This window comes from Polypterus senegalus, chromosome 9 (genome assembly GCF_016835505.1).
Source record: "Polypterus senegalus isolate Bchr_013 chromosome 9, ASM1683550v1, whole genome shotgun sequence".
NCBI classification, from domain to species: domain Eukaryota; kingdom Metazoa; phylum Chordata; class Cladistia; order Polypteriformes; family Polypteridae; genus Polypterus; species Polypterus senegalus.
Window position 1 is genome coordinate 26241695 of NC_053162.1, and position 24869 is coordinate 26266563.

General features: G+C 41.1%; 1 protein-coding gene and 1 long non-coding RNA gene across 2 annotated transcripts in view; one reads left to right on the forward strand and one right to left on the reverse strand.

Annotated features, from left to right (window-relative positions):
* sardh (sarcosine dehydrogenase) overlaps positions 1 to 24869 on the forward strand; it is a 249311-nt gene that overhangs the window by 168299 nt on the left and 56143 nt on the right. The window lies entirely within an intron of this gene.
* On the reverse strand, positions 15782 to 22741 carry LOC120535141. The gene is made up of 4 exons (XR_005634859.1): positions 22704 to 22741; positions 17177 to 17635; positions 16390 to 16473; positions 15782 to 16014 (listed from the first exon to the last, which is right to left on the reverse strand). It is a non-coding gene; the product is annotated as an uncharacterized LOC120535141 (long non-coding RNA).

The window sequence follows — 24869 nt, forward strand, 5'->3', positions numbered from 1 at the left end:
CGTAGCCGGAGGTGACATCAGAGGGACTGGAGCTGGTGTGGCCGACTTCCATTGGCTCAGTCCCAGAAGTGATGTCAGGAGATCCAGGTGAAATCCCCCGGGGATGGTCTACAGGCGAAGGAGAAAAAGAGTCAGTGCACTCTGCCACACCCCGCATGCCTCCAACTGCCTTCACTCAAGCCCTTTAGCTGCCTCCCATGCGCGCGTGTGACAAGGCCCCCTTAGCCCAGACCCGACGGGTCGGGCGACCCTAACCGAGAATTCGTGAACCCGAGAAAGAGCATCAGCGTTGGCGTGGAGAGCTCCCCGACGATGAACGAGCGAAAACTTGTACGGCTGTAGGTCAAGAAACCACCGGGTGACCCGCGGATTCGACTCCTTGTGGAGGGCCATCCACTGTAGGGGTGCATGGTCCGTGACAAGGGTGAATTCCCGGCCCAACAGGTAGTACCTCAGCTGAGTAATCGCCCATTTAATCGCCAGAGCCTCCCTCTCCACTGCAGCATACCTGGTCTCCGGTCCAACAGTTTCCGCTCAGGAACATGATGGGGTGCTCCACACCATCGACGCTTTGGCTCAGCACGGCCCAGGCCTGTGTCCGGCGTCCGCCTGGAGGATGAAAGGCAAAGAAAAGTTAGGTGCCATCAAAACAGGTGTGGACGTAAGGGCCTGCTTTAAGTCACCAAATGCAGCGCCTGTTTTTTCAGTCCATGCCACAATGTTCGGGGCCCTCTTCTTTGTTAAATCAGTCAAGGGCGCCGCTCTCTCCGAAAACCGAGGTACAAACCGGCGGTAGTACCCGAAGAAAGGCTTGGACCTGCCGCTTGGTTCATGGACGGGCCATTTCAGAATGGCATCAATTTTGGAGCACTGTGGCCTTACGGTACCCGACCCACCAGGTAGCCTAAATATTTGGCCTCGCTTAATCCAAGAAGCATTTCTGGGATTAATCCGAGCCCGCCTCACCAAGTGTCCGTAATACCGCTTGGACATGCTGTAGGTGTTCCTTCCATGTGCTGGAATAGATGACCACGCCATCCAGGTAGGCAGCACTGTATGAGTTATGAGGCGAAGCACTTTGTCCACCAGACGCTGAAAGGTTGCTGGAGCCCGTGTAACCCAAATGGAAGGACACGATACTGCCAGTGTCCGCTAGGGGTACTAAACGGTTTTACCTTGCGAGTCCGTTAAAGGAACCTGCCAGTACCCTTTCGTCATGTCAAGTGTGGTCAGGTATTGAGCCTGTCCAAGCCTCTCGAGGAGGTCGCCCACGCGTGGCATTGGATAAGCATCAAATTGGGAGACTTGATTAAGCCGACGGAAGTCATTGCAGAACCTCCAACTTCCGCCAGGCTTACCGACGAGCACAATGGGGCTGGACCAGGGACTATAACTTTCCTCAATCACACCTAGCTCCAGCATGCGCTTGATCTCAAGCTCCACTTCAGCCTTTTTTGCCTCGGGAAGACGATACGGGCGTTCTCGGACAACAACCCCGGGCTCTGTCACGCATGTTGTGCTCAATCAGAGAGGTCCTTCCGGGTTCTCACTGACTACCTCCCGAACGGTCCGGATAACTGTTTCCAGCTCCTGCCGCTGTCTGGGACTTAAGTCCGTGCCGAAGTTAAGGTCGTGTGTGTGAGCGAAGAGTGAGCGGGCTGGCGGAGGAGGGATCGGGGTCCCTGTCCTTCCACGGTTTCAGCAGGTTCACATGATAAACCGCTCCTTTGGCCGACGATTGGGTTGACTCACCAAATAGTCGACCAGTCCCTTCCTCTCCTTAACTTCGTAGGGGCCCTGCCAGTGGGCAAGCAATTTAGAGTGGGAGGTAGGCACTAGGACCATGACCCGATCTCCCGGGCGGAACTCCCGAAGAGACGTGCGCGGTTGTAGTACCGGCCTGTGCTGCTTGAGCCTCCTCCATGTGACTTTTAAGGACAGGCGAATCTTTCCAAATCTATCAGTAACTGCGCGATATACTCCAGTATGTTTGTGGAGGGAAGAGCCTCTTCTTCCCAGCCTTCTTTCAAAATATCTAATATGCCCGAGGTTGTCGCCCATACAGTAGTTCAAAGGGGAGAACCCCGTGGAGGCTTGTGGGACTTCCGATAGGCAAAAGGACGAGGGGGAGGAGCTGATCCCAGTTCCTTCCATCCTCGCTGACCACCTTACGCAGCATTTGCTTGAGAGTTTGATTAAACCTCTCTACTAATCCGTCGGTTTGAGGATGATACACGAGGTCTTTAAATGCTTTATTTTCAGTAATCTGGCAGTCTCCTTGAACGTTTCCGAGGTGAAGGGGGTCCCCTGGTCTGTCAAGACTTCTTTGGGGATCCCCACGCGCGAATACCCTAGTAATTCCCGTGCGATGGCTTTAGAGGTAGCTGAGCGCAACGGAACAGCTTCGGGGTATCGTGTAGCGTAATCCACGAGGACTAAAATGTACTTGTGTCCTCGGGCTGAGGGCTCCAGGGTCCCACCAGGTCGACCCGATTCTGTGGAAGGGAACGCCAATCAGTGGAATAGGAACGAGAGGAGCACGGTCCCTCCTAGGAATTTGTCGCAGTTGACACTCCGGGCAGGAAGGCAAAAGCGACGAACCTCCTCATTAATTCCTGGCCAGTAGAAACGGAGCTTGATCCGCTCCAGAGTTTTTTCGGTGCCCAGGTGGCCACCTAGGAGGTGGGCGTGTGCTAGCTCGCAGACCTGCCGCCGGAAGGTACGCGGCACCAGCAGCAGCCTCGTCTCCTGCCCGTCATGCATTGCTACACGGTAAAGGAGGTCATTATCTAGCACAAAGTAGGGGCCCTGTGGCATCGACTGATTAGTGCGCTGGCCATTGACAAGGACCACTGCATTTTTTACAAACTTCAGGGAGTCATCATTCCATTGCTCCCTTCTAAAAGAAGCCGGCGCTTTTTAAATTGGAACCGCAACACGGAGAGAGGGTCAGCGTCGACCTCAATGGGCGTGGTTTCCTCCCGCTCCGCCGCGCGTTGGTGGATGACGTGTTAGCCAGCGACGGCCCGGAGTTGCCACGCCAGTCAGGGCGACGTCGTCTCTCTCTGCCGGCTGATTACACGGCGTGGAGGCAGCTTGAGACGGGTTATCTCCGTCCATAACGAGGCCCAAATTAACCCCGGAGTGGTATGTGTCTCACCGCTTTTGATTTTAGACCAGTCCCCCTAGTATCACCGGGTGTGGAGGATCAGGTAGGACGCTACGGTGAGTTTACTGAACTGACCCTCCGTAACTGATGACACAGCGGCGGACCTGTACCAGCGGATGTCTCCGTGGACACAGGTTATACCGGTCTTAAATTTTAGCCACTGTTGCGGTTGCACAAAGCGGCGGGCAACAATGGAAATGTTGCTGCGGAGTCGAACAAACCTGTGGTCTTGTGTCCGTTGACGATCACCACGCCAGTATGTGGGACCGCCAACGGATTAGCCAGAGCACACCAACCCCTCCTCGCCCTCCACCTGCATTCCTCCTTGCCCCCAAGCGGTTTGCGCGCCCGCGGACGCCTGCGCCTCTGAGCTCCGGATTGTACAGGGAGGGGCTAGGTCTTGGAACGCACCGTTGGGTTTGACATGAGGACGGTTCTGCTCCCCCAGAGTGTGAGGCCGCCCTCTGCGTCTCCATAAGCTCTATGAGCTCAGACATGTTCTTAAACCGCCGCCCCAAACCGCTGGGTGAAGCCACGGGAAGCGCTTCCAGGAGCAGATAGCAAGCTACCTGCTCTATTATTTGGTAGGGCGTGTTTTCAAATGGCCGTAGCCAATGCCCTACCATTGCCCATAAGGACCAGGCTTGTTTGTTGGTCGGCCGCTCAGGGTCCAACCTCCATTTTTATTTTATTCCCCTGCCAGTCTGGGGCACCCCTAGGTGGTAAATGGGGCTTTGGTTTCGCAGGGAGGCAGGCACTCTCCCCCAAGAGAGCATACTGAGTCCCTTTTGCCTCCCCCCTCCAGGGCAGCCCAATTCTGTGAGCCCCACCCGCACACTCCCTGGCCTCTCCAGATGGCCTAGTTATGAGTGCGGGCGGAGCCCGCCGGTCACGCCGACCACGGGCACCCTCCCGCCTGAAGACTCGGCCCCGGTACGCTCCCACCTGGGTATATTGCAGGTCCTGTCCCCTTCTCTTCTGGGACTTCTCCATCCTGCCGACTACGCCACTGTCACAAGAACGAGACATGGACAGATAAAGAGTTGGGGCAGCCACCCGTATATTGTGGTATCCTGGCTGCAAAGTCGTTTTTCTTGTAGAAATACAGAGCACTGAAGTGCATACAACCGAGTCCAAAACAAGACTGAGGAAACAAAGGAAAAGGGGCAGGTTTTAAAGGGGGAGACAGGAAGTGAGGTCGTATGGATCTGGCACGTGGTCTTCCACCATTGGCTCGTAGCCGGAGGTGACATCAGAGGGACTGGAGCTGGTGTGGCCGACTTCCACTGGCTCATTCCCAGAAGTGATGTCAGGAGATCCAGGTGAAATCCCCGGGATGGTCTACAGGCAAGGAGAAAAGAGTCAGTGCACTCTGCCACACCCCGGCATGCCTCCGAACTGCCTTCACTCAAGCCCTTTAGCTGCCTCCCATGCGCACGTGTGTGACAAGCTATAGATGAAGCCGAAACCTTGACAACATTGACAAAGTATCAGGATTAGATTTTGAGACAATTTACCTAACCAAACTACTTGATGGAGTGAATGGTCTCCTCTTATTTAACATGCTTATTTTGCTCATACTATTAGCTGGCTTGTGGTGAATGAGATACCAGGAAAATGTATTTAGTCTATTAACAAACAAAAAGGGCTTTCTTCATTAAATGGTCACCCCTATTTGAAAACTCTTTTATGTTCATATCTGTAGTACTAGGGTGTTGTACAGTGTTAGCCATTATGAATGTAGTGAGAAGTCAAGCAAAACAACACCTTTTATTGGCTAACTACAAACATTACAATATGCAAGCTGGGGGCCTGAGTTGCCTCGAAAGCTTGCATATTGTAATCTTTTTAGTTAGCCAATAAAAGATGTCATTTTGCTTGACTAATTACTATGTTCATATCTTCAAACAGAAGAAAAGCTGAAAAGTTAATTTACTTTTTATTTTCATAATGTTTTGTTAAAGCTACACTTGGATCTGTTGTGTAAAGCACAAAGCCAGGTTTAATATACTGACACTAATTTCTATCAGCTTGTCATTGTTTTATAGTATTTGCATTTGCAGAGTATGTCAATTTCCATTTGGTATTGAAATACTGTACATCTTATTTCATGGAGTAAGATTTTACACAGTAAAAATGCAACTTACGAAAAGAAGATAAGCAAAATGCTACTATTAGCTTTATTTTCACCATATTTGAGATGGGGTCACAATAAAAGTGAGTTTTGTTTTTTAAATGAATTAATGATAAGCTTGGACTCAGGGTTCTATTTGCCTTTGACTTGTGAGTGAATAAATATGGTTACTTTTATTTTAGTTCCTTTTATTTTGTAGCAAATGTTTCATAAAACTATAGCATAACTGAATCATTACCTCCAGAGCAATTTGATCCCCACACAATTATATAAGAGAAGGTAGCATCAAGTGCTTCTAGTGTTACTACACTGCACAAAATGCATATACAAACAAAAAAAAAAAAATTTAAATGGGAGTTGTTTTGCTTTCAATTATTGGGTGAGCAAAGTTTACTTGACAGACATCTTAAAGCTAAAAAGTCATAAATGCACATTTTTTGAAAAGTTGTTAAACCCCTTAACATGCACACGTACCGGTCCCGGTACATAACGACGATTGGACGACGTCACAGCCATGTGTGCATGCCCCTCTGTCATGCACCTCGACACACTACACATCAAATGAAAATTCAGAGTCTCGTCTTTCCGATGATATAAACCATTTTGACACACAACAACCACAGCACTGACACTAAATCCTTTTTTACAGAGAAGTAAATACTTTTTAAGAGCTGACTTTTCCTACCTTTGACTACCTTTGAAGGCTCTCTGCAAGTCAAACATCAATATTTCCGAGCAATATTGATCTCATTCTGGCTCCAGGGAATATAATCCAGTAAAACGATTAGGTCCAAAACACACGATAGATCCTCAAAGGGACAAAAACTCCAGAAAACGTTTTTTAACTCGAGACTAGCTCCGACATTTTTTTTCATTTCTATTGATCATATCAGACGTAATTTGATTCTGTCGGCAATAACCATGCTAAAGCATGTTACACAGAAGTGTTAGCTTCTGATTGACACCTAAGTTGGCCAATTACGATGGTTCTGGGGGGTGACTGGCACCTCGTATAGCCAACGAGTGTCACAGACAGCTGAACGATGACCCACAACTCCAAACCCTGGTAGAATCTACCAGTTTGATTGGGCGCTGTGATTGTCACTCCAAACTTACAGCCAATGAGCAGCTGAGCATTTCGATATGTAACTTGCCATACCAACTTGTAAACAAAACCGATCGAGCTGCCAAGCTGGCATTTGTGCCAGTCTGCAGACTTGGTGCGTGGTTGTTTATTGTGATTTCACCTAGTTTTTTCGCATTTTAAATATGGAAATAGTACAGATAAACGTAAATACACTCTCGATTAAATAATAGATGCATGTACGCGGCGTGACAGTGATCTATCGTACCAGGAGACGTCTAATGGCAGAGAGCGACATGTGACACGCCCTTGTGCTTTCTGCCTGCTAATGATTGCTACAATCAGTGGCACGTGGAAAAACGCTGAGCTGTATTGTAACAGTTTGTAACAAAATGTATATAGTTTGTGTGCATTTTATTAAAAAGTAAAAAATAATATATATATATATATTTTTATATTGAAATGTGTATTTTTTATTGTTTTTATTATGGAATATGAATTTCCATAACTAATAGAGTGACACTGTATGTAGATATAGATTCCTTTAGGTGTAAGCTTTCAGTAGAGCCCTCATTGATATCTGTGGGTTGAAGCATTCAAAAGTTATTACACTTTTTCCATACGTTCCAAAATGTGGATAATGGTCCCTCTAAAAAGCACCTGGACATGCCCACATAAAAACTGGTGTAAAAATGTAATTTTTACAGGTATTCTTTTCAAATTTGAAATGTGAGTAGTTAACAAGTTATTCTGTTGGTACATAGTGTGTTTCTGTCCCCACCTACCTACTGCAGCTTTATTTTCCTTTATTTTCCCAAAACAACTTAGGCGAGAACAAAAAAAATTCATTTTTTCTGTGAGTTCTAATGTGCAAAACTTTTGATCAGTCACGCCTACAGTGATTCTGACTACTAAGGGTGAAACTAGAGAATGTTACCTTTACAAAGAGACCAAACATGTGTTTATACTCCAGATAGTTCAATAACAGCAATGATTCTAATTGGGAGAGGTCAAATTACAGGCGATTTAGCAAAAATGACCCCGCTTGATAAGGGTTCTTACAATAAGGAAAACGAGATTTAATGTTATGATATACAGTAAATACTTTTCACTTGCTTACATTTAAGTTTTTGTGGTATGCTTGCAAAATTGTTAATTGGAGATTACAGTTATGCTGTGTTCACGTGCTGTTGGACTATTTGGAGCTCAAACCTGTGACATTTTACCTTCCCGCTGCAGTGTATTCACGTGAATTTCCCATTGCACTACTTGGAGAAACACAAGGGTTCTGTTGATTTGTTACTTGGTCTGCAAAAAAAGAAATATCAACTCTTATTTTTTTTGTAAAAAGAAAAGAAATGCTAAACACATTAAAAGTGTATCTCCAATCCAAGTAGAGTACTATCACATCCATTTTCAGCACATGATATCACTACTCTTTTAGGGCTGATGTTGACTTTTGTCGAAATTTAGGGGTAGAGATTGGTAATCAGCTGTAAATTGCGACAAAACTCGTCTTTACTTTTTAATTCAACTCTCTTTGCTTGAAGGAAAGTTATGTAGCTTTGTTGATTTGACCTTGATTCCCTGCGCGTGCTTGAGAAGTGAAGAGCAAACATCTGGAGATACTAAAGCATATGTGCAAAGCAAAATACTCCATGGACGTTTTATGTATTATCGCTGAATCGCACTCTGACTTTTCGGGGTCTGAGTTTAAAGCAAGTGATCTGGAGATACTGTATATATCTAAAATGAAAGTGAGGTACCAGCATCAGCCTATTGGTCCCCAGCAGCGTTCGCCTAGGAGGACCACCACTTGTGATGACGAGAGGTACAAACCAGATTGCATCACACTGAGACTGCCACCGTTGCCCACCTGTTGTGTGAAGACAGAGAGGTAGCCGGCACGCCATGCTTTCCTGCTGGCCATTAAGCCGCCCCTGTGCAGCCACTGCACGTAGCAATAGACGTTTTATGTTGATTTATGTGTGAAAGTAGTGCATTGTGTGCTTTTTAAAAAACCTAGTTTTATGGAAAAAATATTCAGCCCTCAAAGAGTTAAGGTGCAGGTGGTCACTAGACTGCTGTTTGCACTACAACTGGTTAATAACGTTCTGTTCACCAACAAATGCGACCACACAGGGTAGAAAACAGATAACTATTTGTGCCTTCCATTCAAGCATAGGAGGCTCATATCCACACATCTTCGTGTTTAGTGGCACACTTTAGGCACAGTGGTGCTGGCTAAAGAGAAACAAGAAGGTTGTTTAATAGTGCATCTTGTAAACAGAAATTTGACATAAAATGAGATTTTACACCTGGCAAGGTTTAAATGCAAATCCAAAGCATTTGTGTTTTCTCTTAATTGGCTTGAAGATGCAATCAGCTTTGCAAAAAATATGTAAACTACAGCATTTTGGCTCATTAATATTAAGAGCCACTTTAAACCAACATACCTCTACATCAGATGTGGGTTGCACTGACTGTAGTGTTTTCTTTTCAAAGCACAAGTTTAAACTTCCTTTGTCTTTTTGAAGTTTAACTACTTGTTGCTTTGTCAGCCAATTGTTTAAAGATGAAATCAGCCAACCTAAAAATCAAATTACACTATAGAGTGTACCTGCACTGTATACTAAACCAAGCTTAATTTAGCTACCAAGGGACTATAGTCCCACATGTGTGAGCTTACTATGTTCAAAAAGAAGGCACTGCATGAACTTACAGCTCCTGTTAAAGCAGCGATCAACACTGTGTTCATAGAAAAGTACAAATAAAAACGTAAATGTAAAGTTAGGCTAAGTTACAGTGCAATCCTCTGTTCTGTATTTTATGGTACCAAATTAGTTTTGTCAGTCTATTGGCACTAACTATCGACTAATCAACATGCCTGGTACATACACTAAACAGGGAATAGCTGCTGCTATTTATTAATCGCTGCGTCTTTGTTTTCCTACTAAATTTCATATAAAGGATGTTTGCAGCATTTTCTGCCAAGCTGCATTTTTTTATCCCATATTTATGGATTATTTACAGTACTAGGACTGTATTAAAGAATTTTAACTTAAGCACTGTGTAAAGCAGTTGTACTGTATCCTAAATTTGTATGTTACTTGTGTCACAAACTTGATCACGAGCCATAGCAAGGTTTGGGGCAGCCACCTGTATATTGTTTTCCTGGCTTCTAAATTGCAAACAAAAAGATAGCACTGGTGTGCACAAATCAGAGTCCAAAACAGAACTGAGGGAGTAGGGATAAGGTGGGGGCTTTTAAAGTTCAGGATAGGAAGTGACGGCCAGGACCGAAAGGTGTGTTGTGTGTAGAATTCTGTGGAAAAAAATAAATTTCATCCATTTTGGAATAAGGCTGTAACATAACAAAATGTGGATAAAGTGATGCGCTGTGAATACTTTCTGGATTCACGGTATGTGAGGGTCAAATTTGTGAAATCTGACACGTCATCCGTGAGCCAAACATATATGCGAGGATAATAATCCTGTTAAACTTAAGAGCGGCGTCTGCAAACAGCACTGCTTGCTTGACTAGAATCAACAATCATATTTTCTATTGAATTGGTTGGGGGCAAATGTGTACTCTGCTCAAAATTTAAGAGAATTCAGAAAATGTAATTTAAGTGCTTTAGGGAGTATTTATTTCAGAATATGGATTGACGTCATGCCTAATCAGTGCATAAAATCAAATTTAATATATCTACAGAAATTGATAATTAAATATACTGTATGCAGTTTAAATGATGTGTATGAAAACTATGAGTCATATAATGTGAAGAATTTAAAAAGAGGTTTAAAGATATATTCAGATACATTCTGAAACTTATTATTGTGGGATTATCTGCATTGTGCTTTAATGTTCTTTCACAGACACGTAGGAAGCATTGTGAGTATTTTTAGCTCTTTTTACTTTAGATAAACAAGTGCTAATGAAGTAAACGTAGCAGCAGGAACTTTGAAACTCATTTCGGTGTTCAGCTTTGCTTTGACACATATAATGAAGGCTGATCTGTTTATTTTTCCCTTCTTAACTTTTTATTTTAATGAAGGGAAATATGAGACCTTCATCTGTTCATCCTTTTTTGGATCCAGTAGACCCTGTTCTGGTAGAAACACATGGAAGGCAAGAACCAAACACAGGCTAGACACTAATTCATCACAAAGTAAAATCATGTGCAAGCACACCGTCATAGCAGACCAATTTTTAGTAACCAGCACATATTGTCAAGCTTGGGTCACAAAGTTGCACAGGAGAGTTCAGCAGATTTTTCAAAGAGTAAAAACTTTATTGCTGTTCTGCCAGTTACAAACACAAGTCTCTTACAGAGGCGATCCGGCCTCACAAGGAACAGCTGTCAAATGTGATGCACTGGCCCTGACTCCTGCTCAAAAGAACACAAAGTCTTCATCATCAAGGATTTCCAGCAGACCGGTAGAAGCAGCCGGAGCGTCGGTAGTCTGGGGGAAGCGAGACAGGAGAGAGGGAGACCTCAGGATGGCAGTGGCTCAATCTTTTAATTGTTAGTAGCCCCACGTGTGGAACACATCGTGCAGCAAGCCGGCTGCTACTCTCACAACGAGGTACTGAAAGAGTGTGTTTCTTTTTTCAATTAAAAACTGCTTAAGATGGGATTTCTGAAGGGCCACCGCGTCCCTCTGCGGCAGAGGTCACAATATCTTTGGATTTTGAATGCCGTACAGAGTAGCCAAAGGAAGTTATAAAACTATGCAAACTCCACACAGAAATGGAGTACTGTCGCTGCCAACATGAAATAAAATTACAACTATGAAATAAATAATGAAATGAAAAATCTCAAAAGAACTTCATGTTACATTATCTCTTGTGGTTGACAGAGGAATGATGAAAGTAGGGACGCCAACTTGGTCATTCCCATTTACTTCAAACAAAAAGAAACGCAAAGGTATAAGCACGCAATGTTGCAGAGGTAGTAAAAATAAATGCAAGCAAAAGTAACTAAACTCAGGCTCAGCTTTCTTATACTTTCTAGTCAGTCAATCAGTCATGCAGGAGCTTTGTCCTGGACCATGCTGTGTTCACAGTGTGACCCCGTGACTTATAGGCAGAAGACCAGAAGGGACGGAGTCAGGCGTCCTCACTGGGCATCTTCTTGGTGCTGTGGAAGGAATAGGAGAGAACATGATTAGCAACTGCTGGTAACACATACCTTTGAGGAGCCCTGAGGGTGATCCATAGACACACATGCGTGACTCTCTGTATATTTAGTCTGCAAAAAACTAACTATTTTAACTCTTTCTGCCTTGATGTTTTTTGTCAGTTTGAATATAACTCTACACGATCTTTGGTAGTCTACTACCTGCATTCAGACAAACATAATATAAAGAAATAATTATCCATTGGCATGTACACTTATCTTGCTCAACTGGAAGAATCCAAACTCTCCTATTCTAAGTCAGTGGGTAACTATTTATATACTATTTGAAACTCGAAAAAAATCTAATTCTCACTTAGAGGATCTGTACAAAACATTTTCAGAACCTGGCGGGATCTAATCAATAACATTTTAGAATAAGCATTTAAATTGAGGAAGCAGGTTTTCTCCCCTCTTTTACTCCATGTATCTTTATTCATTTATTAATTTATCTATTTACTTATTTTTATTGTGCCGGCCTAGCTCTCTTTCTCAGGGGTGGGGTTTGATTTGTTTTGAAGATATTTTGTAAAACTTGAATTATTTGTGTGGAATGTTATTTGATTTTAATAAAATTAAAAAAAAAGGAAAAGATTATCCAACAGGGATACCTTCAGCCTGTTGGTCTTTGTCTTGATTAACAAGTTTATCATGAAAAAATGCATTTTGAAATAAATAGTACTCATGTTAAAATGACCATTCAGAAATATACCATTAGGAAAAGTTTGCAAAATAAAGTACTCTATAAAAAAAAAAGCCATTTTGAAATAAAACATGCAATAATTAAATGTAAAATAAAACAATAACATTGTATTTCATAATAATTAAGTGACTTTTATTTATGCATTTTCTTCCCAATTTATTGACTCACTTATGTATCACTGTACATTTTCACATGATTATTTCATAATTACCATTTTAATTCCTTCATTTTGGTCACGAATGTCATTCCATACACAGAAGGCACACTAGCCTGTAATCAAAATGAGGTCCAAGCTCTGCAGTGTAGTTAAGATTCTTTCTCAGCAGTCCTAATATTTTCCATGCAGATTAAAAACTGGCAGCACACAAATTTAGATACTTGTATCTAAATCCGCAGACGATTTTGTGGGAAAACAAAAGTCAGCTGTTCAAGAAAAATGTACATTAATATACTATACAGTTAGTAACTGAGCAACATTTGGAAATCCCACATTTTACTTTAATGTCTTGCTAAAGTATATCATATGTATTTTTATTTCAGCTTAATTCATAACCAACATTATAATGTGTTTTCTTGTATTGATGCATTTGCATTTGTGTTAATTGCATTTATTATTTCTAATGCAAAGTGTTGCTGAAGATAAAAAAGGGAATATTTTTATAAAGATTATTATAAGAAAGGATCAAAGTTCTAATACTGATGTTAAAACAATACCTTATTGTGCCTGATAATTAGTATAAATCAAAATGAGTGGAGATGGGGGTCCATAATTCAGATTATGAATGCATGAGTCAAACACCAAACAAATTTGTTCTACCAGAGGTAAAAGAAAATGGTCACCAAAAGTGGCCCCTTACAAAAAACAGAAGTCGTTAAACCATCCACATTTACTGTATGTGACCAAAGTTATTCAAATTAAAAAAAACAACAGATTTACCTTTTATGATATTTGGTTTTTGCACATCACTTCTTGATGAGTATTTTACTTGCATTCTGTAGCAATTTGTCATTGTATATAATTTAAGAATGACAAATGTATTGCATTAAACTGAAATCCTTAATCTGGCCACTTTGTTACAAATACAGTATACTATACATTTAGTTCTACAGCCACCTTCTGCATCACACATGCGGTTTGTGATTTGATTAGTTAGTTGGCCGATGACACTGTGATTTGCACCAGTGATCTGTTTAATACACTCCTGTGCAGTTATGCCTTATGTCCACAACCCTCTGTATGAGAAACACAGAGACGAACATTATGTGTTTCCCAATGTCTGGGAGGGGCAGTGCAAGATTATGGAGTATTTACACACTCCATACATGTATTTTGTATGTGGTATTGACCTGCATGCATGTATGTGTGCTTTTGAATCAAGGCAAATATAAGTCACCCCAGCCTGGAACAGCTGCTTATCACACTGCCAAATATACAATATTCATGTATTGTCCCCTGTGCTCAGCACTAAATAAATACTTTATGCCTGAGTAGAGATTGCAGTTTGCATATGTATCTCCCTTTTGGAGTAAATCAGGCAAGTAATTTCAATTGTTTTCTCTTTAAATAATGTCTTATTTTTACCTTCTATTAAAAAGAAAAGAGTAAGCACAAGTAATTATGTTAGATATTTACTACAGTCTTTATTCTGTTCAGTATTAAATAAAATCTTGAGACAGCAAGATCTGCAACATTCATTTTTTCAATATAGAGTCCTCAATACCAATTAATAAAGAAAGTGCTTGTTTCTTGACTTGGATGGGTCCACTTCAAGATTTATTCCAGTGTGCATTGATACGTCTTGTGTTACATTAAACACTGCATATTTTAAAATTAACTGTTTAAATCAGTTTTGGCACATCATCAAGATTTGTTATTTCTCCATGCAGTCATTTTTATTTTTAAATTCAATCAGCATGCCTGTAGACACATGTTTAAATAAATACATTTACTTGTTAAGTGCAGTTGAGAAGCATCCAGATTGGAAGTTATGTTCTTGATGTTTGTGTTCATTAAATCAAATTTTCATAACTCTCCAGAGTTTAATCTTTACATTTATACTTTTACTTAACCTCATTATTTTATTTTGGATACCTGAAACTCTAATACATGATAAAACGGGGTAAATACAGATCTCTTAATAATGAAAGTGACCTGTCAAAAGTATAGATAATATAATATAATATCAGTCAGTCATTTTCTAACCCGCTATATCCTAACACAGGGTCATGGGAGTCTGCTGGAACCAATCCCAGCCAACACAGGGTGCAAAGCAGAAACAAATTCCTGGGCTGGGCAGCAGCCCACCACACTGCACACACACACACACACACACACCCATACACCAAGCACACACTAGGGACAATTTAGGATCGCCAATGCACCTAACCTGCATGTCTTTGGACTGTGGGAGGAAACCCACATAGACACGGGGAGAACATGCAAACTCCACACAGCGTGGACCAGGGAAGTGAACCCCAGTCTCTTTACTGCGAGGCACCAGCGCTACCACTGCGCCACCGTGCCTCCTATAATATAATATATTATATAATATAAAGACCTGCGTGTGTGTGTGAATATGGAGCAAACTGCTCTTCTTACGCTCAACCACAGCCACTGGATGGTGCATGCATTCACTTTTCAATTTTTTCGCTGCTTGCATGCACCTCAGTTCTCAGTACAAAACGTGTGTGTGTTTATGTGTGTGTGTGTGTATGGAGCAGTCCGCTCTGCTCACGCTCAACCACAGCTTATACAAGTGTGACATGCACTTGGTGAGATGGTGCATGCATGCACCTCACGTCTCATTCGGTCCAAGCAGGCAAACTCAGCTTTGAGGTCCGTGCACGATGTACATTCACACAATGAGCTACCATACGTTTGCCTGAGACAGCCTGACCCACTCAATTTGTGCCACAGCAGCACTCGACTACACGTCCGTCTTGGACAAGATATGACCTGTCCTGGCCCACTTAGCTGACGCCTCTGCATTTTACCAATATAATAAAACTGCTAGAGAGTCTTCGGGTTGTTTTTTTTCCCGAAGACCACATGCAGCTAATATAATGTAATATATAATATAATAATTCTCCTAATCTTTTTTTACTGTGAATGAACCAATCAGTAACTCACTTGTAATCCTTTATCAAAATGTAGTTACAGTAATCCCCCGCCTATCGTGGAAGTTATGTTCCAGACCCACCGGTGAAAATCCGCAATATAGAAAGACCACATTTTTTTTATAGTTTAAGCCTTAAAATACCCATCCCACAAGCTTTAAACACACGTAAACTTATTAAAACACACTTTGTAAACACATATAATATGTGGATGTCAGGCTAAGGATATGAGTAACATCTCTCTATTATAAAACATTTTAACTTCATGCAAGACAAGGCAGTGAGACAGGATAAGAGCTGCTGTACAGGCTTTTAAATGGTTGACACGCAGAGCGACAAGCTGAAAAACAAGCAGCACAGAGCCAGCACAAAGTCCACTTCTCCTTAGCGTGCATTCAGCTCCCCCCTTCCCAACACGAAGTGGCAGGAGCGTAGCGTGCCTCGGGGGACGAGGGGGGTTTGAGCGAAGTGATCATGACCAGATCCCAGCACTTCTCCTTAGGTGCGTTCAGCCATCACAAAAACCTGCTGCTCCACCTCCTCCTGCCCCTTTGTTGCCAATATTTGTGATATGCTGGCATCCTTATTCAGAGATGATGGCGCAGTAAGGGGGCCTTGGTTTTCTTCCTGTTGGTGTGACATAAGACTTGAGTAACAAGTACCCTCTAAAGTAAACATAAAACATCTTTGATTGCTTCATGCCTTCTAGCCATTGTGTTTCAGGCTTATTAATTTTTACTGTGAGAGTGATAGACGTTGGCCTTTTATTATACCGTTATAGATAATTTTTGTTATATGTTATTTCCACTTTAAAGTCATTATACATTAATTTATCAATTTGTACGTGTATTTTTGTTGCTTAAACATTAAATTTTAAGTCATTTTGTAAAGAACAAGGGTCTCTCTAATTCATTTACATTGTCCCATACAGACATTGGCAAAGAAATGCATTTAATTTACTTTTAAATTTTATTTTCTCTTTATTCTTTTTTAATTTAATACCTTATTAAGTCTGGGCGAAACCTCCATTGCCAAAGCAGCCAGAGTTGTTGTCTTGATGTATTTCTGAGTTTCATCATCAGTAGTCTAATAATGAATAGACAGAATTTTTATTTTTCTCTTTACATACCTGTACTGCATAATAATTACCCTTAAAATTAAAAACAACAAGAGCAATGGATTCTGATATATAGTCACATACTACATTCTGCACATATTCTTAAGTGTGCATTTACACAAAGTAGGCTAAAAAGTTGTGACTCTTAAGAAAGCATGGCATAGTGGACAGAAGAGTATTGAGAACAGAAGAGAACTCCACTGTTTTCTGCCGTTAGTAACTAATTATGCCAGGTACTGTATATGTTTGTTTTGGACAGCGGACGACTTTGTTTCATTAGTGATCGCTAAGGTAAACGCATAATAAAAATCAGTGTACCCTTTCTGTCCAGAGAACTTACAATAATGGCACCAAAGTACCTTGCCATCAATACTGTATGTACAACACTAGATGACTTACAATATGCAAAACGGATTAAGGAGTATGTTACTGTTCCACACAAATAATCTATTTCAAATAAATTCTAAGAAATGAATATGTTTACTATTTAACAAAAAATATGACAAAACATGATTTGAATATATAATGTATAAGAATATACAAATATGGTAAATTAATGTAATGAATACAGTAGTTAGTCTCTCTGAGCTCAAAAAGACACAAAATACAAAGTCCATTTGTATAAAGTCCACAAAGAGTAACTTACAGTATTTCTCAGTGGAGCTGACTCACCTGATTGAGACAAGACATCATATTTCATTACCAGTACACTGCATTTTTTCTTCCTGGAAGATTTTTGTGACATGCTTAGTACAGAGTATATAACAGGTGCTTCAAAAAAGAATTATTTATATCCCACAAAAATCTTAAGACTTCATTTTTGCAATCACCAACTAGTACTCTTCAGAGTAAACATTGAACATTCTAAAACACCATGATAGTCCTCCCCGGGGAGCTCCCACTTGTGGCACTCAAACACCCCAACAGGGCTGCTTTTCCGGACTTCAGTTCCAATGCCATCCTGCTGGTGTAATCATTGGGTTTATCCTGGATGAACATTGCTACCTGTTGTGTGGTGGAATGAACTGCTCCCAGCATGCCCATTTGCACAGTCCATCTATTAGGGCCTCCTGGCCGGGCAAGAAACCATCCTCCATCCCAGCCAGGATGCCTGTCCATCTTCTATGGCACCTACAATATGTAAGAAGAATTTTAGTAATTTCAGATTAATATCATCATAGTAGTATATTTATTATAGTACATTATTTGGGAACGACACCGTGGATCAGTAGTTAGCTTTGATGTCTCACAAAGCCAAGTGAGGTCTTTGTGGCATTTGCATGGTCTCCTTGTGTCTTTGCAGATTTTTCTTATGGGTATTCCAGTTGTCCTGTCACATTCCAAAGACATGCATCTTAGGTTAATTAGCCACTCTAAAATGGCCCAATGTGAGTGAATTTTTCTCTGTGATAGGCTGAAATCCATTTAAGGTTGGTCCGTGCCTTGTGCTCAGTCCTTCTAAATAGGATATCGGCTCACCGAGACTCTGAATTGGTTAAACAGGTGAGATAATGAATTAAAATAAATGGTGTTTGGCATCTCATTAAATATGTGCTGTAACTGCAGTATAAAGCACATCCTGTAATGGAGATTGGCCATGACATGACATTGTTCTTTATTACTTGGCTTTCTCAGCTCATTGTTCAATGTTCAATATTGTCTTAAATTATATTGCACTAATATCTCCTAAAAACTACAGTGAAACCTTTCATTAATTCACATTTTTCTGAGTTTTTGTTGTTATGACCCACCTAAGTCTATACTTTGCTTCTTTTTTGGACCACTGCCTAGTTTCAAACACTTTGAAGTTCTGCCTTTCAGCTCAAAATATCCAGACCTGTTTTTTTAAAAATAGATTTTACTCTTGCCTTAATGAGAATCTCGGCTTGTGCTTTTCAATCACCCTTGTCTGCAGAGTTCCTTGGAGTGTTCTTTTGTCTTCATTGTGTAGTTTATGCAACCAGACTGACTCACCACATGTTACACCTTCCAGATAAATTGTATTTAAACTACAATTAACGGAAACCCCAGCCAGGTAAACTCCAATGAACTAATTATTCTAAAACCAATTAACTGCTCCAGTGAGCATTTAAGATTGTCATATTCTTCTTCTTCTTTCGGCTGCTCCCGTTAGGGGTTGCCACGGCGGATCATCTTCTTCCATATCTTTCTGTCCTCTGCATCTTGTTCTGTTACACCCATAACCTGCATGTCTTCTCTCACCACGTCCATAAACCTTCTCTTAGGCCTTCCTCTTTTTCTCTTGCCTGGCAGCTCTATCATTAGCATCCTTCTCCCAATATACTCAGCATCTTTCCTCTGCACATGTCCAAACCAACGCAATCTCGCCTCTCTGACTTTGTCTCCAAATCGTCCAACTTGAGCCGACCCTCTAATGTACTCATTTCTAATCCTGTCCATCCTTGCCACACCCAATGCAAATCTTAGCATCTTTAACTCTGCCACCTCCAGCTCTGTCTCCTGCTTTCTGGTCAGTGCCACCATTTCCAACCCATATATCATAGCTGGTCTCACTACCGTCCTGTAGACCTTCCCTTTCACTCTTGCTAATATCTGCCTGTCACAAATCACTCCTGACACTCTTTTCCATTCATTCCACCCTGCCTGCACTCTCTTTTTCACCTCTCTTCCACAATCCCCATTACTCTGTACTGTTGATCCCAAGTATTTAAACTCATCCACCTTCGCCAACTCTACTCATTACACCATTCCACTGACCTCCCTCTCATTTACACACATGTATTCTGTCTTGTTCCTACTGACCTTCATTCCTCTCCTCTCTGGAACATATCTCCACCTCTCCAGGGTCTCCTCAGCCTGCTCCCTACTATCGCTACAGATCACAAAGTCATCAGCAAACATCATAGTCTACGGGGACTCCTGTCTAATCTCACCTTTCAACCTGTCCATCACCATTGCAAATAAAAAAGGGCTAACAGCCGATCCCTGATGGAAATTCCACCTCCACCTTGAATGCATCCGTCACTCCTACCACATACCTCACCACGGTCACACTTCCCTCGTACATATCCTGTACAACTCTTACATACTTCTCTGCCACTCCCAATTTCCTCATACAATACCACAACTCCTCTCAAGGAACCCTGTCATATGCCTTCTCCAGGTCCACAAAGACACAATGCAACTCCTTCTGGCCTTCTTTATACTTCTCCATCAACACACTCAGAGCAAACATCGCATCTGTGGTGCTCTTTCTTGGCATGAAACCATACTGCTGCTCACTAATCATCATCTCCCCTCTTAACTGAGCTTCCACTACTCTTTCCCATAACTTCATGCTGTGGCTCATCAGTTTTATCACCCTGTAGTTACTACAGTCCTGCACATCCTTCTTATTCTTAAATATTATGAATACTTAAAGCAGTAAATTATTTTGTGCTTTACATTTTTAATCAATTTATTTCACTTTGCACAGATCTGTTTATACTTTGACATCAATGAGAAGTCTAGCAAAATCACAACTTTTATTTGCTAACTAAAAGATTACAATATTCAAGCTTTTGAGGTAACTCAGGCCCTTGCCTGAAGAAGGGGCCTGAGTTGCCTCAAAAGCTTGCATATTGTAATCTTGTTAGTTAGCCAATTAAAGGTGTCATTTTGCTCGACTTCGCATTCCATCCATAATGGCTAACATGGTACAGCACCCTAGTACCACAGACACACAATACACATTGACATTGAAGTGTCTTTTTTAATTTTACAATGTCAAAGAAGCCACAATAATAATAATAATAATTCATTTTATGTAAAGGTGCCTTTCAAGGCACTCAAGGACACCTTACAAAAAGGTCAAAAGAAACATACCAAAACAAGGAATTAATAAATTAATAAATACTGAAAGAAATAAACAATGAATAAAAAGAAAACATTGCAATGAAAAATAACATTGTACAATTAAAATAACATTATGTATTTATGATCATAAAAGCACTAAACTGTACAATTAAGGGACAAAAATCAAGTGGAGTAGGCAAGTTTAAAAAGATCTGTTTTAAGTCGGGATTTGAAAATGGGAAAGGAATCAATGCTGCAGATATCTTAAGGAAGGGAGTACCGAAGACGAGGAGCAAAGCTAAGAGTACGAGCAGGGGTATGAATATGTAGCAGATCTGAAAGATATGAAGGTGCCAGGCTATGAAGAACTTTGAATGCTAATAGCAGAATCTTGAAATGAATACAGTATTTAACAGGGAGCCAGTGAAGTTCTCTAAGAACTGGGGTAATGTGTTCTATGGAATTGGTCCCAGTAATAACTCGAGCACCTGAAGTCTATACAGAAGCTTGTGAGGGCGGCCAGCCAATATAGAATTACAGTAATCAATGTGTGATGTTACCGGAGCAATAGGAAGTACTATTAGGTGTGAGAAGAGGACGGAAGGTGAAAATATGTGGACCAGGTCATATTGTTAACATGAGATTTGAAAGATAGAGTGCTGTTGAGGAGGACACCCAAGCTCTTAACCTGGGGAGGGGGAAGGAAAAACTATAAAACCAAAATCCACTGCAATTGAATGTTGTGTAATAATAAAATGTGAAAACATCCAAGGAAGTTAATACTTTTCATAGGCAATACAATTCAGAATAAACCTAATCAAACTCACTCCTGGAGACAATGTCCAAGGTGAGGAATTTAGTAACTCGATGGCCCATGTGGGGAAAATCCAGATGTGCAATACTAGACTTTCTTGGTGGAAACTGGTTTTTGGAACATGGAACATGTTTTGAACAATGAATGGAAACTGACTATTGCAAGGTTCACAAATGGCAACCCAAAGTAGAATTCCCATGAAGGTTGTCAATAAATCCAATCAAACCCATTAAAAATACATTTTGCAGAAGGTTAAAAATAATGGGTGAACCACTCGTACCAGGTGTTGGCTATTGAAAATGCCTTTATGAAAATTGAAACATAAAATGTAGAAAGATAAAAAATCCTGGCTAGATACAGTTGGAATTGTCAGTACACATCGCCTTTGCACCCAGAATACCTGGCTGAGAGTGATCCCTCTCTGTTTCCTCTTCTAGCGCTTCCCAGGCCGAAGAGTTCTGCCAAGGTGGTCATTAGGACAGCAGTATCCTCCCGGGTATGGGCTGCACACTTAGAACTTGTGCAGTTAGATGACTGGCAGAGAGGAAAATCTTTAACTGCACTTTTCAGACTATTTTATCTTTACTGATATATTAGAGTCAGTGTTTGAAAAAGTGTTACTCACTAATTCAGTGCCAGTACTGAGACTTCAGCAATGATGGTGATACTAGAAAAAAGCTGAAATCAATCCTAGTGTGATTTTTTTTTTAATGATATTTATGTGCTGGAAATTTATTTTCTATAGCCAATACTGTACTTGACCATCTCTCATTCATTTACAGTATGTTTGACAGCACTGCTTGCAGCCACAGTGTGTCACTCAGGAATCAATAGAGATTTCCAGTTCATTGCAAGTTTCATGTTGATTTTGCAAAGCCTTTTATTTCAGATGTTAGCCAGTTTTGGAAAGGACAAGGGCCCCTTTAACCAACAGATCTGTGGGCAAGCCATGTCATGGTGATTCATTTGGCATTTCTGGGTTACCACAACTGAGATAAGAGCTTTTCCAGGAGCTGTGACTTTCTTCAGTTACAGTTACTCCTAACATTTTTGGACGTCAAACTGCACTTCCACTCATTTCACCTTGAGGATTCCATATTGTCTTTTCTTAATCACTCCTCAGGGTCATTCTGAATATCATGCCAAATATGTTTTTTTTTTTAAACCTGGCTTAGTATCCAGTGACACCACATGCAGTTTCTTGTACCTTATGTTGTTGGCATGGATTCCAGCCCACTGTGACCTTGAATTAGATTAATTGGGTTGGAGCCTGTTATATTGTGTTAGGCTCCAGCATCAAATAGATTTATATACTGAACTGGGGTCCATGTTTTTACATGGTGTTAAATTATTTTATTTTATATGCCCATCCCATTAAACAGAATCTGGCCTGCCTTCAAATCCCAAATGCTATTTCTGTGCCTACATAATCAAAAGAATAAACAAGATTCATTATGCATAATTAAAATAAACTTACAAGCATTATTTAATAGATTTGCATTTCATTTAGAATATTTTTTAACATAAAAATCACATTTTCTAAAAGCCACAAATCTGAAAGCCACTTACACAAGCACATTCTTCTCCTGTCTCCCTCTCTGGGATTTACAACATAAAGAAGAAATCTGAAAGGACATGTGGGTAGGCATGCTTGACAGAAACCAAAATTATTTTCAAGTTTTTCCGGCCCTGTTGCTAGGCAATTATACAGAACATGTCTTATTTTGCAGCTGATTTATTGTACAACCTGATCCATTACAGCAAAATCATTTTTGTGCAAAAGAAGAAACATGGTTTTCAAAATGTGTGGAGCAAAACTGTCACTTTTTATTTTTCTCTTTACTGTATTATCTCTGTAATTTTTCATTTAGAGTGTTTTTCCCTTTGCTGCGAATAAATAAAAAAAAAAAATCTGACCTATAAGGGGAGGTTTCACTTGTCACACGGTTGTGTTATATTGAAACATTATTATTGTTTTCTTTTGACAAGTTTTAGTCTCCGGTGGTGTGGAGGCCTAGTGTTTAGCATTGCTGCCTCACACCTCCAAGACACTGGACTCCAATCTTAGGGCTTTTGTGGATTTTCCAAGGATACTCTGGTTTTCCTCTCACATCCCCAACACTCACATCAGGCTAAGGCATAATTATAAATTTGTGTAATGTGGGTGAGTTCATTTAAGTGTCGCTGATAGAATGAGTGTTAGAATATAGAATGTATATATATATATATATATATATATATATATATATATATATATATATATATATACTGTATATATATATATATATATGTACAGTATATATATGTGTGTGTGTGTGTGTGTGTGTGTGTGTATGTATGTATGTGTGTATGTATATATATATATACAGTATATATATATATATATATATATATATATATATATATATATATATATATATATATATATATATATATATATATATATATATATATATATACACAGAAAGACACTGAGGCCCAATGATGTCCAATATCACACACTTTTTATTGTCACTTTCTTCTTTGTACAACACACAGTGCAGAAACCACCACTATAAACTCAGCTCAGTCTTTTCTTTGCCTTTCCCTTCTTCTCTGTCACCCTCACTCCTCCTCTCACAAGCTCTGTCCTCTGCCTCCCGACTCCGGCTCACTGAGTGGAGTGAGGTGGCCTCTTTCATACTGCTCCTGGAAGTGCTCCAGATGCTCCTTGATCAAGTTCTGGCAGCACTTCTGGGTGTGGCAGAAGTGCAGCATGGGAATCTTGCTCCTCTTCTAGCAGCACTTCCGGGTGTGGCGGAAGTGCTACAGGCCACGGCTCCGGATCAGTCAACGGGCCCCCGCAGGGTTGAGCTTCTAAGCTCCAGTCTCGTGTCCCCGATGTAAACCAGGGGGTCTGCCCTCTCATGCCCCAGGGGAGGTACTGCTGGTGATACAGTATGTCCACTCCCCCGGTCCTTTCCTCAAAAGGGCGCCCTGACCAGGCAAGGTCCGTGGCCGTCTATCACATTATATAATGAATATATTATACTTACTAAAGTAAAATCTATAAAATATAAGAGTCAGCTTATGCAGATATTGAGCAAATTCTTCGGAACACCTGTACACTTGGTTATTCATGCGGTGATCTAATTAGCCAAATATGTGCCAGCTTCCCTGTGCATTAAAAGGAGCTTCAGTTAATGTTCATATCAAACACCCAATATGTGATCTCAATGACTTCATCTAGTGGTGTGGTTGTTGGTGCCTGATGGGCTGGTCTGAGTATTTCTCTAATTGCTGTTCTCTTGGGAATTCCACACAAAACAGCATCTACAGAACTGTGCAAAAACAAAAGACATCCAGTTAGTGGCAGTTCTGCAGGCAGAAACACCTTGTTGATGAGAAAGGGGAGAATGGCCACACTGGTTCAGGCTGACAGAAAGGCTACAGTAACTTAGGTAAACACTCTGTACAACTGGGGTGAGGAGAAAAAAAACTCAGAATGCACAACACGTCAAACCCTAAGGCAGATGAGCTACAATAGCAGAAGGCCACTTCAGGTTACACTCCTATTCACCAGAACAGCAAGCTGAGGCTGCAGTGGGCACAGGCTTACCAAAACTGGACAGCTGAAGACTGCAAAAGCATAGCTTGGTCTGATGAACCTCAAGTTCTCTTGAAGCACACAGATGGTAGGGACAGAATTTGGCACCAACAGCATGAATCCAGGCATCCAACCTGCCTTGTGTCGAC